General features: G+C 52.7%; 1 pseudogene across 1 annotated transcript; it reads left to right on the top strand.

Annotated features, from left to right (window-relative positions):
* Nucleotides 1-10,281: 10,281 nt before the first annotated feature.
* Nucleotides 10,282-11,240, top strand: LOC309448693 (olfactory receptor 14J1-like; annotated as a pseudogene). Its single transcript has one exon. The product of its transcript is annotated as an olfactory receptor 14J1-like (transcript).
* Nucleotides 11,241-13,284: the final 2,044 nt, after the last annotated feature.

The following is a 13,284-nucleotide window of genomic DNA, read 5'->3' as shown; positions in this document are numbered from 1 at the left end:
CCCTGCCACACACAGACACCCTTTGCCTTTTCCGGAGGAACTTTCTCCAGCACAGTAGCTGCAGCCCTGCTTGGTGCTGGGAAATGTGCAACCAAGAGCAGGGCGTCTGACCATGGGCCGTTGATAGGTCAGCCCAGCTCTGCAGAAGTGGGGCCATGGGACCGGTGGGGACTGTCCTGGTTCTGCTAACACAGAAGGGCTGTCAGCACTTGCTTTCCCAATGATAGAGAACAGAGATGGTGAAGGCAGTTTAAGAGTTCCAGGTTTTTTTACACCTCCCCCCATATTCACTGCAGAGTGTTGTTGGGTGTCAGAAACCCTCAGCATTTCTGCTGCACTCAGGGAGAACCGAGCGAGTCCTGCGAGACCAGAGGGTGCCTGTGGGTCAGTGCAGAGTGAGGGCAGCTGCTCTGTCCCTCTCTCTTGCTCCAGCTGCCCCGGGCTGGCACCTTTCTGAGATGGGGCTGATCACACTCCCATGTTACCCTGAAAAGCCACCAGGCACTGCTGAGAGCAGAGGGATCCACCCCAGACCATGACAGGTCTCACCCTTTCCTAAGGTCTCAGTACCCAACGTTTAGCCCCGGATACACACAGCTCATTGCCCAGCCCCACAGACTGCATTGCCCACAGCCCACAGGTCAGAGCAAAGCTGGGACACGTGTGCCCATGGACACACCTGCAGGAAAGGACCCACAAGATCAGGCTGTGACTCTGCAGCTGAAACTGCCATCCCCAGAGAGCCTGACAGCAAGAACAAGATCCCAACAGCAGTGACCCAGAGCAGGGGAGCAAGAAGGAAAATGCGGTGAGGGTGGGTGTGAGAGAGGCCCGGGCAGAGGCAGCCGGGCACTCAGACAGCGTCACCCTTCCCCAGCTGTGCAGCCACCTCCCAGACACCAACACTGCCGGGCAGCTGCTCTCAGCCCCTGTGCTCTGCAGAGGAACTGCAGCTCTGGCTGCACAGGAGCTGCTTCATGCCTTGGAGCCCCCGGCCCTGAGGGCAGAGGCTTTGCTGGGTGGGAGAGGAGGCCAGGGGGCTGCTCACAGGAGGGATCTGACCTGCAGGGGGTCACAGGGACTTTTCCCTGTTCTCCCTCTCATAACAATTCCGGGTTCGGTTTCCTCTCATTTCTGATCATTTCCCTGCTGCCTGGAGATTCTCCCCCTGGGAGGTGTTTCCCTGTCCACGTCTGTTCCCTGTCAGTGTTCACAGACCATCCCACCCTCTGTGCCCTCCCCCTGGCCCTACAGATCCTGCCTGTTCACAGGGCACTGCCTGGGGGCATCTTCCTGTCTGCAGGCTGGAAAACAGGACAGGTCAGACTAAGGCTGACGGGTCCAGCCAAGGTGATGCAGGTGCTGTGCACAGGCAGAGGGGTGGGGAAGGGATGTCATGAGCCTTCTGGCAGATGTACTGATCACTCACAGTTGCAGTTCAGGAGTCTCAGTGACTTGTTTCAGCATGAGAGCTCATTTTATCCTTTCCTGCACAGCAGCCTCCAAGCACAGCAACAGTCCAGATCAAAGCTCAGTCCAGACCTGTAAGGACATTCAAGGGCCCTCTAATGAGCTGTTACTACTGCAGGAACAGTTAAAGGAGAAACAAAGACACTGTGTGGACACTGATGAATATAATAAGAGGTGAGAATCTCTGTGTGCTCTTGTCCTCCCTCTTCACCAGCAAGGTCTCTGTGACTGGAGTCAGAACAACCAGCAGTGCATGGAGATCAAGTCAAGGGTCACTGTAACTAACACATCCTTTCCAGTCTATGGGACAGCAGGGGCAGCATCCCAGGAGCTGGGACAGCAGGACCATGTCACAGTGAGGCCACTCTCCACCATCTGTGAAAGCTCATGGAGACTGGGGGGACTCCCTGACCACTGGCAGCTCTCACACAGTGTGTGCACTTTTCAAAATGGCCAATGGGTGAGCAGGGGAACTAAGGGCTGTGCCCCAGAGCATGTCCACTGGGACCCCATTTCTGGGTGTCTGGAAGAGAAGGTGGCGGGGTTTGCCCAGGGCAGGTTGTGCCTGTCCATCCTCTTTGCTTTCTGTGAGGAAAGGACAGGGTGGTGGACGTGGGGAGAACATTGATGGTCTGTTACCAGTGGTGGTCTGTTACCTGGAAGTCAGGAAGTCAGCATCATCCCCCACAACACTCTTGTGCCCAAGGCAGAAAATTATGGTCTGTGTCAGTGTGTAAGTAGATGGGTGAAAACAATCTGGATGGTTGGGCTTGGAAAGGTGCTGTAGAAAGGGAGAAACTTCCCAGTCCTGAGGACAGTCAAGCACTGGAAGCTGTTTCCCAGGAGTGCGCACCCACTCTGTCCCAGAAAGTGACCAAGATGTGTTTGGATAAAGCCCTGAGTAATCTGGTCGGACCCTGCTGTGAGCAGGAGGCTGGTCAAGACACCTCTTGAGGTCCCTTTGAGCCTGAATGACGCTGTCCTTCCTTCCCTTTCACATTTTCAATTTAGGGAGAGCTCTCAGGTTCTCCCTGACCACAGAAATAATTCACATGAGGTGCAGGGCTGCTTTGCAAGTGCCTCTAAATGATTCTGACCACAACTTTAGCATCCCTTTTCATTTGCTCCAACCCAGGGTTTTTTTTGGTGTCCTAATACCCTTCCAGAAAGAACTGCCCACCTTGTTCATCCTTTCAAAACAGGTTACTCAAGATTTTTCAGCATCCATGTACAGAGTCTGCACATCAGCCAGACATCAAAGCCACCATTGCAGAAATGGAGATGAGACACTTGACCAGCCTCTTTCCACCCAGCAATTGGCACGATTTGTCTCCTGAGATGCTGGAAAACACCTGAACTTTAAGTGCAGAGCATGTGAGTCCTCGTTGGGTATCCTGGCCTGTCTTCTGACCCATGTGGTGCTTCAGGCTGTGAAGAGAATCAAAACCAGCCATCGGACTGAGGTAGTTCCATTTTACACGTGTCACAAAGGGCAGATGAGGGAGCTCAGAACTCCAGACTCTGCTGCACGGTTGGGACTGCAGAGACTGGAAATGCAGGTGACAGTGTGTGTCAGTGCACACACATAAAGATTCTGGCTTCCTTTGGGCCTTTGCACTGACCTGGGATCTGTTCCTTGGCCTTCTTTGTCTCAAAAAGAAACTGTTCTCCTATTCCAACAACACCTCACACCAGGGAAAAAAAAAGAGAAAAGTCATGAAAGATGCAAGATTTTGTATTAATTCTGTCAAAGAGGTGTACTCTTTATATGATTACAAAAAAAAAAAAAAAAAAAAAAACCACAAAAAAACAACACAGAGAGAAAAAGCATTGTTCTAAGAACTTCTTTCAAGACACAACTGCTGAGGTGTGGTAGATGTTTTGAAAAGCAAGAATGACTGTTAGGAATATTAGGACATGTTAGGAATGTTAGGACAGTTGTGCCACACAACAGCAGCCTCTGAGGGAACCTGGAGGTGATGGAACTGAAATGGTTTCAACCCAGATCGTAGAATCATAGAATCATAGAATCATTTAGGCTGGAAAAGACCCTTAAGAACATGGAGTCAAACTGTAAATCTAACACTCCCAAGTCCACCGCTAAACCATGTCCCAAAGTGCCACATCTCCACATCTTTTAAGCACCTCCTGCAATGGAAGCTCCAATCCTGAGCTGGCAGGACACCATTGGCTGCAGTTGGACATAAGATACTGGTCATGGCTGTGAGTTCAGCCCTCGCTGCAGAATGTCTCACACCCTCACTGAGGAGGGCAGGGGGCTGGGAGATGGGAGCACGTTTCAGTTTCCAGATCCCAGCACAGAGCCCAAACCATCCTGCCCTTGGACTCTGGATCCCATTTCCTGAGATGCAAAGCTGGTGGCCTTCTGTGGATAATCATGTTAAAAGGCACGAAAAGTCCTTCAAATGTTTGTGTAATTTGTCTAGGAATGTCAGTTTTATTTGCTTACATTTAAATATCTGTGAAACAGTACTCTGCATCTCTGGTAGCCCCTCTGACAATGACAATTAAATAGGTATTTGCACTATAAGGCTCCATACCCCATCCACAAGCACACATCTAAGTGGTTCAGATGACGGGTGGTGTGGCAAACGTCACCCTTTGTGTCCCCAGGTGATGGACACTGCTCATGTGCCTCTGCAGAGAGTGGAAGGAGCTGGATTCCCTTCTCAGGACAGACTCCTTCCAGGAGAGACACAGACACAGGGGAACTCATCAGGGCTTTAGGGCATTTCACTCGGCATCAGTTTTGACATTGGGTGCTGTCCTGTGACTGCCCTTTCTGCACAAATGATCATAAAAACACAACCGTTTAGTGAGACATGGTCATAAAGGGCTGTTATGGACAAGAAAGCTCACCAGGAACTCTGGGGAGAGTGAGGAAGTTCATAATAAACACCAGGAAGAACCAAGAAGCTCCAGGCCTCTTCTGAAGAGCGGGAGGCCTGAGCAGCCGTGATTGGCCATTGTAGGTGTGGGAGAGGCTCAGGGCATGTCAGGGAGAAGCAATGAGATGGTGATGGCTTCAGTGAACCCTTCCAGCCATGTCTGAGCCCAGAAATGGAAAGCAGTTGATGTCTGCAGGTGGAGGAGGAACAGGAGGAAGATTTTCCTGGGAATATGGAAGGTAGAAAGGCCTCTCTGGGCTAATCATGTATGGCAGTGCCATTTGCATGCTGTGGGCATGGCTGTGCCTGGGAGATGGGGAACGGCTGCTGCTGGGGTGGCTGTGCTCAGTCATGGCCCATGAGCTGACCCTGCTCTGCTCCTCTCTTACACTGCCCACACTTGGATGGACCTCAGGAATCATCCATGAACCTGGTGGATGCATGAACCTCCTGGAGTGAGGGGTATGGATCCAAATAGAGGATTCCAGCAAGTTTGGGACTGGGAAATTGACGTGACTGGTGACTATTGCCAGGTGTATGAAAGAAGCTGGATGAGTTGTGAGGAACTCACTGGCATTTCAAATTCCACAGAAAACCAGAACCTTGCAGTTAAAGAAACAGCACTTGACATAAACACCACCCCCAAAACACAAAACACTCACAGTGACCACAGGAAAAGCCTTGAAAAACATTGGAGAAAAATCTACCAGGTCCCAGGGGTCAGGGCTCAGCCATTCTGGTGATGAACAAGCATCAAGGGCTGACATGTCATCAGAGCCACCTCCACATGGCCCTCACCACCTGGAACCAGCATTTTCAAGTCTTTCCTTCACCAGCCTCCAGGGACAGGGACCTGCACTGGTTGTTTCCTTCACAGCTGTGTCAGTGATGGCCCCTCATGGGGTCCAAACACCCTCAGAAACTTGGGGTTTGTTTCTGCCCTTCACTTCATTAGAGGTTTGTTCATTCTCTCAGTATCTGCAGTTCAGGATCACAGCACCAGAGGGGTCACTAACATATAAAATGCTCTTACAAGCCAAGGCTCTGTGCATCATTTTCCTAAAGGCTTAAAGTCGGGTGTGGATTAGAGAGATTTCAGGAATAGACAAACACTGAGCATTTCTAAAATAAAGAGCAATAAAGCCAAATTTCTTTTATTTCCATCCCTGCTCTCCCTTCCCTCCCTTTCCAGAACAGGTGGCATCAGCAGCCTCCAGTCCATACTGATGTGTTGCATCTCCTCATGAAGACTGAATATGTCAGAAAAGTGCGTAACTAAATCACCATGTGATTGAGGAGAGAGGTCAGGACAGCTCAAGAGGAGTCACACTCCTCTGGACCAAGAGGTGGGTGTCCCTGGCAATCTCAGGTGCCACAGCACAGCGATACTTGTGTTCAGGAGCTGGTCAAGTGACCCATCTCCTGTTCTGTAACGGTGTCTGAGTTTGCTCAGGTCACCCCTGACTTGAGCCCCATCCACTGCTGGGTGTTCTCCAGACTCCTGCCTTCAGGAACAAAGTCCCAGGAGAGCTTGCTGGTGAAGATGGAGGCAAAGAAGCCATGAAGAACCTCAGTCCTGTCTGTTTCTACTCTTATGAAGTTCAGCAGCAGGCCCACGTTCACCCTGTCTATTCTTCTACTCCAAGTCAAGCTGTGTCAGCTCATCTTGCTGCCCTCAATCTCTCCTTCAGCTATCAAGACCAGGGGAGCTTTGGTATCACTACATCCATGGACAAGGTTTCTAAATTCCTCCTTTGCAGCTTCCCCTGCTTCCACCTCCTGTGTGCTGCCTTTGTGCCCTGCAGCTCCATCAGTTCAGAGAAGCAGACTTACGAGATAAATGCTTCTTTACAGGGGTACTTGGAGAGATCATTCTTGTGCTTGGAGCAGCCTGTCCTGTAAGGCTTGTTTAGATTTCCTGAGCTCCTTCACCCTTCAGAGCTGCTTCCGGTGGAACCACATGTATCAACCCCCCAGTATGTCCAAGTCTCCTCTGGAGCCCACCAGCCTGTGCTCTGCTGCTGGCCTTCCTCCCTCCCCTCTGGTGCCTGGGACCCCGCTGTGTCCTGGTCACAACAGCCAACATGGACACTGATCTTCACATCCCTCACCAGCTCTTCCTTGTTTCCAAGTTCCAGATCCACGCAAGCATTACCCTTGTTGCCCTAGCAGGCAGACGTAAAGCAGTTGGCCCAAGATCCTTTGGAGTGCTGGAACCTGTATCTTTGCCTGACCAATGAATGTCAGGGCAATCACAGTTCCCCATAGGAATGTACTCATTCACTGGTGAGTTGCTCGAGCTGCCGACAGAAGATCCATTACTTCTCCATGATCAAGTAATTTGTAGCACACAACATATTGTCACCCTGTACTGGCTTTACATGGCAAAGTCTTGGAACTGAGGTTGAGTGTGGGTGTGCTACAGTTGTCACCACTCTAAAAAGACAAACGGAGTTTGACCAATGTCAGACAGAGCCGATTTCAGCTGCTCCAAGATGGACACACTCCTTGCCCAATCTGAGCCACTCAGTGATGCCGGCAGCACCTCTGGCATATCTTATTTGAGAAAGGGTAAAAAACGCTGCACAACAGCAGGTGGGAGAGAGGAGGGAGGAAATGGGAGAGAAAAGCTCTGCAGACACCAAGGTCGTATCCCACAGGACCCAAGCAGGTCCCTCAGCAGCCAAATCCTGCTCTCCTGAAATCCTGCTCTTGGCCTTGTGATCATCTCCCAGGAGCCTCAGCTCCACTTTCCCATCCCTGACTGTGCCATCCTGACCAACTCTTTCTGGTCTGTAAGTGTGAAGTCCCACAGGGCACCTCACCCCACTGACTCCTCAGTCACTCGTGTCAGGAAGATGTTGTCAATGAGCTCCAAACCCTCCTGGATGGCTGGTTCCTTGCAGATATTGGGATATCTCAGGTCTCCCACAAGGACACGGCCCTGGAAACATGAGGCTTCTTTCATTTCTCTGAAGGAGGCCTCATCTAACTCCTCTTCATGACCAGTGAGACAGTGAGTCAGTGACCAGTTCTTTATCGGCGCAGGAGAACAAACCCATCGATCAGGACAGAGCAGGACCTGACACGCTGAGCAGTGACCCTGAGGAGAAGGGCCTGGGCACTACAAGGTCCCCACACCAGCCCGTGGTGCACGCTCACCATAAACAAGGCAGCTGCACACGGGGCTGCATGAGGAGGAGCGTGGGGACCCAGACACCTGCAGTTCTCATCCCATTCGGTTCAGCACTGGTGTGACCCACACACACGGGTGTGTGCCAGTGTGCGGCTTCCCAGTTTGGAGCAGCAGGGAGGAACTGGAGAGTGCAGGGCTGTGCCAAGGCAGGTTCAGCACCTTGTGCACATGGGGTGGGGTGCTGAGGGACCTGGGCTGCTTTGGCCCAGCAGCGCTGGGGAGGCTGCAGCAGTGCAGGAGTAGCCTGAGAGTGCTTGAAGGGTGGTTTCAGAGATGGTGGAGGTTTTCTGCATAGTGGGAAAGAGCTTGAGCAAGAAATAATGGCCCAAAGTGCAGCTGGGGAGGTCCAGGCTGGACATGAGCAGAAAGGAATGTGATGGAAGGGCAGTGCTGTGGTGGAGCAGGTCAGCAGAGGGAGTCTGCATCAGCCCAAGGCTTTGTGCTTCAAGGACCAGCTGGGGAGGATGGAGAGATCTCAGCAAAGGAAGGAAGATGCTCAGACAGGAGCAAGGTGGGGCAGCAGGGGGGATGTCTCCAGCCTGCAGGGACAGAGGTGCAGGGGATGCCACAGCACAGGACAGGCTGTCGTGGAGATGATCACGGGATGTAAAGAGGCTGAAAGCCCCACCAGACATGAGCTCCTTCTCCCCTTGGCTATGGCTGTTTTCTCCACCTCTGATGCCTGTGAGGAGACACCTTGTCCTTGCAGCACAGGGGCCTCATGGCCTCCTTGTCCCAGCCAGGAACCTGGGAGGTGTGGGACCATTGTCCTGCCCTTGGCCTTGCACAGCCCCACATCACACTGTCCCAGGAAGGGCCCTGGGCAACGTGGGAGGGACAGGATCTGATTTCTCAGGGCTGGGGGTCAGGGCTTGGCCTTTTGGTTAAAGAAATACAACTAGGTTTCCTCAGCATCAGAGCCACCTTTACTGTGCTTTTCTTAACCTCCAGTTTTCTTCTCTAACTGAACCTGGATATTGTTTCTCAGTAGGTTCCCTCAGTGGGACCCATTAACTTTAGAAGAAACTTTGGAGTTTGCATCTGACTTTGACTTCTTGCGAAGTTTCATCACCTTCCTCCAGGGTCTGAAATTCATGGACTCAGCACCAAACCCACCAGAGGGGTCATTAAAGCACCTTGTGCTGCTCCTGTGCTGCTGAGCTGGGCTGGGCTCCTGGGACACAGGGAGCTCACGGCAGCGGCAGCGCTGCAGAGAGACAGCTCTGCCCAGGAGCAGCTCCTCTGCACACGCAGCAGGGCTGAGGGCTCTGCCTGGGGATCTCAGCAGACGAGCAAGACAGAGAGAGATTAAAGGTGGTCAGGACTGGAAGGATGACTGAGAGCTCACTGGAGGAGAAACCTTTGCAGCCCTTGCCATGGTAAGTCTCTGGTGCAGGGCAGTGCAGCTGTAGCTCCTGGAGGCATCTCCTAAAACTGGCACAGGCACAGCTGGTGGGATCTGTGAGGACGGGGCTCTTGTCAGGCCATGTTGAACAGCTGTGAAGCCGGGTGAGCACCCAGGGGTGCCCAGGGCTGTCCTGCAGAGCAGGGTCCCTGCACCCCAGGGCTGTGCCGGGGCAGGGACTCTGCCGCCTGCCAGGGTCAGCGCTCAGCCTGCCCGGGAGATCCCATGGCAGCAGCTGTGGGGGGAAGGAGCGACCCCCACAGGGCAGGCAGGGAGCTTGTGGGGTTGAAGGGGGCTGTGTGGGTCAGGGCTGCTCAGAGCTCCAGATTCCCCCACAGACATGGCAGAGGGTCCTTCTGAACAACGACATCAAGACAGGAACAGCTGCCAGGGAAAGAGTCTGTGCTTTCAGTTTTCCACTCTTGCTCGTCTGGGTGTGCAGTGGGAGATGGGGATTTATTTCTCTCTTTGGAGCAGACACTGAGACCCCAGTTCTCGTTAGGACGTGTCTGAGCTGCTCCTGAGCCCCTGCACACACAGAGCTGCCCCTGGGCAGTGCCAGGAGGTGTGAGCACGACAGAGCTGAGCACACAGCGGGTGGGACGGGGTCTGTGAACTGACGGGGAGCAGACCTAGAGACAGACACACAGCTGCAGGCAGCACAGACATGGGCAGGGAGAAGGAGCTCCTACCAGATATGCCAGGGACTGGATTTCCCAGTGCAACCCCTGGTCTCCTCTCCTCCCCAGCAGACCCTCTGCCCCAAAGCCATGGGGTCCAGGTCACGAGTCTCCACCTCAGCAGCTGGACCTCCAGGTGAAGGGTTCCTGCAACGTGGTACACAAAAAAGGTGCTAAAAGTACTTGCTCTCCAGTGTCATTATGTGAGTGGCAGCAGCACAGCCGGGTAAGGAGAAGGTTCCACAGCATGCCCGTCTGCCTTTCTGTCCTTGCTTTATTTTCTGGTAGCACTGCAGTGTTCTTCCCTGTTTCCCCACCTGTCCCTGGTGCTCTTGCTCTCTGGGGTTGGGGTGGGAGTGTGGGTCAGTTTTTGTTCTGACACCAACACAGGGCGTCTTGACCCAGAGGTGTGTTCATGGTATCTAGATGCCCATGCTGCATTTTAAGCTGTGATGAACTGTTATTCAAACTTATTAGAAAGAGAGAATGAGCGGAAACATCCCTCCATCAGGGAGGGGGTTTTCCATGAGAAACAGCGTGTTTATTTTGCTCAGTGGAGTCTCCCCTAACTTGTCACTGCCTTTTCCTCCTTGCACAGGTCCTCATGCCCACAGGCAGCCAATGTCCAACAGCAGCTCCATCACCCAGTTCCTCCTCTTGCCGTTTGCAGACACACGGGAGCTGCAGCTCTTGCACTTCTGGCTCTTCCTGGGCATCTACCTGGCTGCCCTCCTGGGCAACGGCCTCATCATCACCACCATAGCCTGGGACCAGCACCTGCACACCCCCATGTACTTCTTCCTGCTCAACCTCGCCCTCATCGACCTGGGCTGCATCTCCACCACTGTCTCCATGGCCAACTCCCTCTGGGACACCAGGGCCATCTCATACTCAGGATGTGCTGCACAGATCTTTTCATTTGCCTTCTTGACAGCAGCAGAGTATTCTATGCTCACCATCATGTCGTAGACCGCTACGTTGCCATCTGCAAACCCCTGCACTACGGGACCCTCCTGGGCAGCAGAGCTTGTGTCCACATGGCAGCAGCTGCCTGGGCCACTGCATTTCTCACTGCTCTGCTGCACACGGCTAATACATTTTCACTGCCCCTGTGCAAGGGCAATGCCCTGGGCCAGTTCTTCTGTGAAATCCCCCAGATCCTCAAGCTCTCCTGCTCACACTCCTACCTCAGGGAGATTCACCTTATGGTGATAAGTTTCTCGGTAGTATTCGGGTGTTTTGTGTTCATAGTGGTGTCCTATGTGCAGATCTTGAGGGCCGTGCTGAGGATCCCCTCTGAGCAGGGACGGCACAAAGCCTTTTCCACCTGCCTCCCTCACCTGGCCGTGGTCTCCCTGTTTGTCAGCACTGCCATGTTTGCCTACCTGAAGCCCCCCTCCATCTCCTCCCCATCCCTGAACCTGGTGGTGTCTGTTCTGTACTCGGTGGTGCCTCCAGCAGTGAACCCCCTCATCTATATCATGAGGAACCAGGAGCTCAAGGATGCCTTGGGGAAACTACTTCAATACTCACTACTTCCGGTTTATAAGGTTTGCGTTATCTCACTTGAGCTGCAATAGAAATACCCAGAACTAGCTTTTCATCCCATGTGTCTATATTTTTCCATAGTGCTTTTCCTGGTCTTTGTTTTTTGGTTCATGTCTATAATAATATATTTCTTGGCCTCCTGTGAGTCTTTTATTGAACCAAAGACCTCATGTACATATGTATATGCACCCATTGGTTTTGATAAAGTCAATGAATAAAGCAGTAGAAAACAATTTGTCTCAGGTCCCATCTCTTCACTCTCCTCTGAGGCTGGGGGAGCAGCCTCAGGATGCAGGAGGGTCCAGGAGGCAAATGCTGCCCCATGGAGGAGCAGCCCTGGTGGCCTTGGGGCTGCTCATGGGCACCCAGGTAGTCGCTCCCTCTCTGCTGCCTGCAAATCGGCGCTGCTGCTTCCCTGGAGCCGTGGCCAAGGGCAACAGCAGGACGTGGCCATTTCAGTGCTGGTGTCTCCTCACAGAGACACTGGCTTTGTCAACCTGCAATGGAGCTGGAGCACAGGATTGATGTCAAGCTCAGGGAAGGTCTTGTGGAGAGCAGATACTGGTCTGCAGTCACATCACACACTGCCTACTGGTCATCTATGGATATCACTCTTGTCCTTCTAACCTTTGTGTGCAAACATGACCAAGAACACACTGACACATCCAGTTTATATACTCTTTGAATTTTGAACTGGGGATGGGGCAGGATGGGAAAGGCAATTTGAAAACAAATGGCTGTGCCCTTGGATTTGTGGGGCTCCTAAGGTCTCATGTAACTTGAGACAGTCCTATTGTCCCTACAGTGGCATCCCTGAGGCTGCAGAGAGGAGCAAGCCACGGGAACCACTTGATCAGAGCTGGTCTGTGCAAACAGCACCATAAACACAGGGGCTCCTCAGGGCAGGGCAGAAGACTGGACGCCTCTTCCAAAGCTGGTGTCAGGAAGACAGCCCAGGTGCTGCTCACTCAAGAGGACTCCTGCTCCTTTGGGGTTCTTGATGGATTCAGGGGGACAGGCTCAGAGTCCCAGGGGGGTGTGCTAGGGACCAAGGACTGGACTAAGAGCTTCCTTCTTGTTTGCACATGTCCAAGAAGACTGTAACAGGTCTTGGACCTATCTGCCTGTTGCTGCCCCACCTGCAAGAGGAATGCTGGCAGATGTCTCCTGGAGAGGAACTGTGTGCACCCAGGAGAGCTCAGGGGATCTCCAGGGACAGCATGGGAGTAAACTTTGGAAGGAGGGGCAGTTTACTCAGGAGGAATAGAAGAATTCTGTGAGGTTGTGGAGGGAGAGAACTAGAAGGACCAAAGCCCAACCGGAGCTACACCTGGGTACTGCTGTAAAAGGCAACAAGAAAAGTTGCTATAAATGTATAATCAACAAGAGGAGGGCTAAGGGGAATCTCCATCCCCTGATGGATGGAGAGGGAAACACAGTGGCAAAGGATGAGGGAAAGGCTGAGGTGCTAAATGCCTTCTTTGCCTCAGTCTTCAATAGTCAGAACAGTTGTGCTCCAGGTACCCAGCCCCCTGAGCCGGAAGACAGGGATGGGGAGCAGAGTGACTCCCAAATAATCCAAGGGGAAATGGCTGGTGACCTGCCACACCACTGGGACGCCCACAAGGCTATGGGGCCAGATGGGATACACGCAAGGGTGTTGAGGGAGCTGGCGGAGGGGATCACTGAGCCACTTTCCATTACCCACCAGCAATCCTGGCTAACTGGGGCAATCCCAGTTCACTGGAAGTTGACTAACATGACACCCATCTAGAGGAAGGGCCAGAAAGACGATCTGGGGAACTACAGGCTTGCCTGTCTAACCTAGGTGATGGGCAAGGTCATGGAGCAGATGATCTTGAGTAACATCACAGAGCACATACCAGAGAACCATGTGATCAGGTCCAGTCAACATGGGTTTAAGAAAGGCAGGTCCTGTTTGACCAACCTGACCTCCTTCTATGACAAGGTGACCCAATTAGTGGATGAGGCTGTGGGTGTTGTGTCCTTATTCTTCAGCAAAGCCTTTGACACCGTATCCCACAGCATCTCCTGGAGAAGCTGCAGCTCATGGCC

Source organism: Streptopelia decaocto (genome assembly GCF_964273445.1).
Source record: "Streptopelia decaocto genome assembly, chromosome: 21".
Lineage (NCBI taxonomy): Eukaryota > Metazoa > Chordata > Aves > Columbiformes > Columbidae > Streptopelia > Streptopelia decaocto.
The sequence above is the reverse complement of the archived record's forward strand: the minus strand, read 5'-3'. Positions and strand labels throughout refer to the sequence as shown.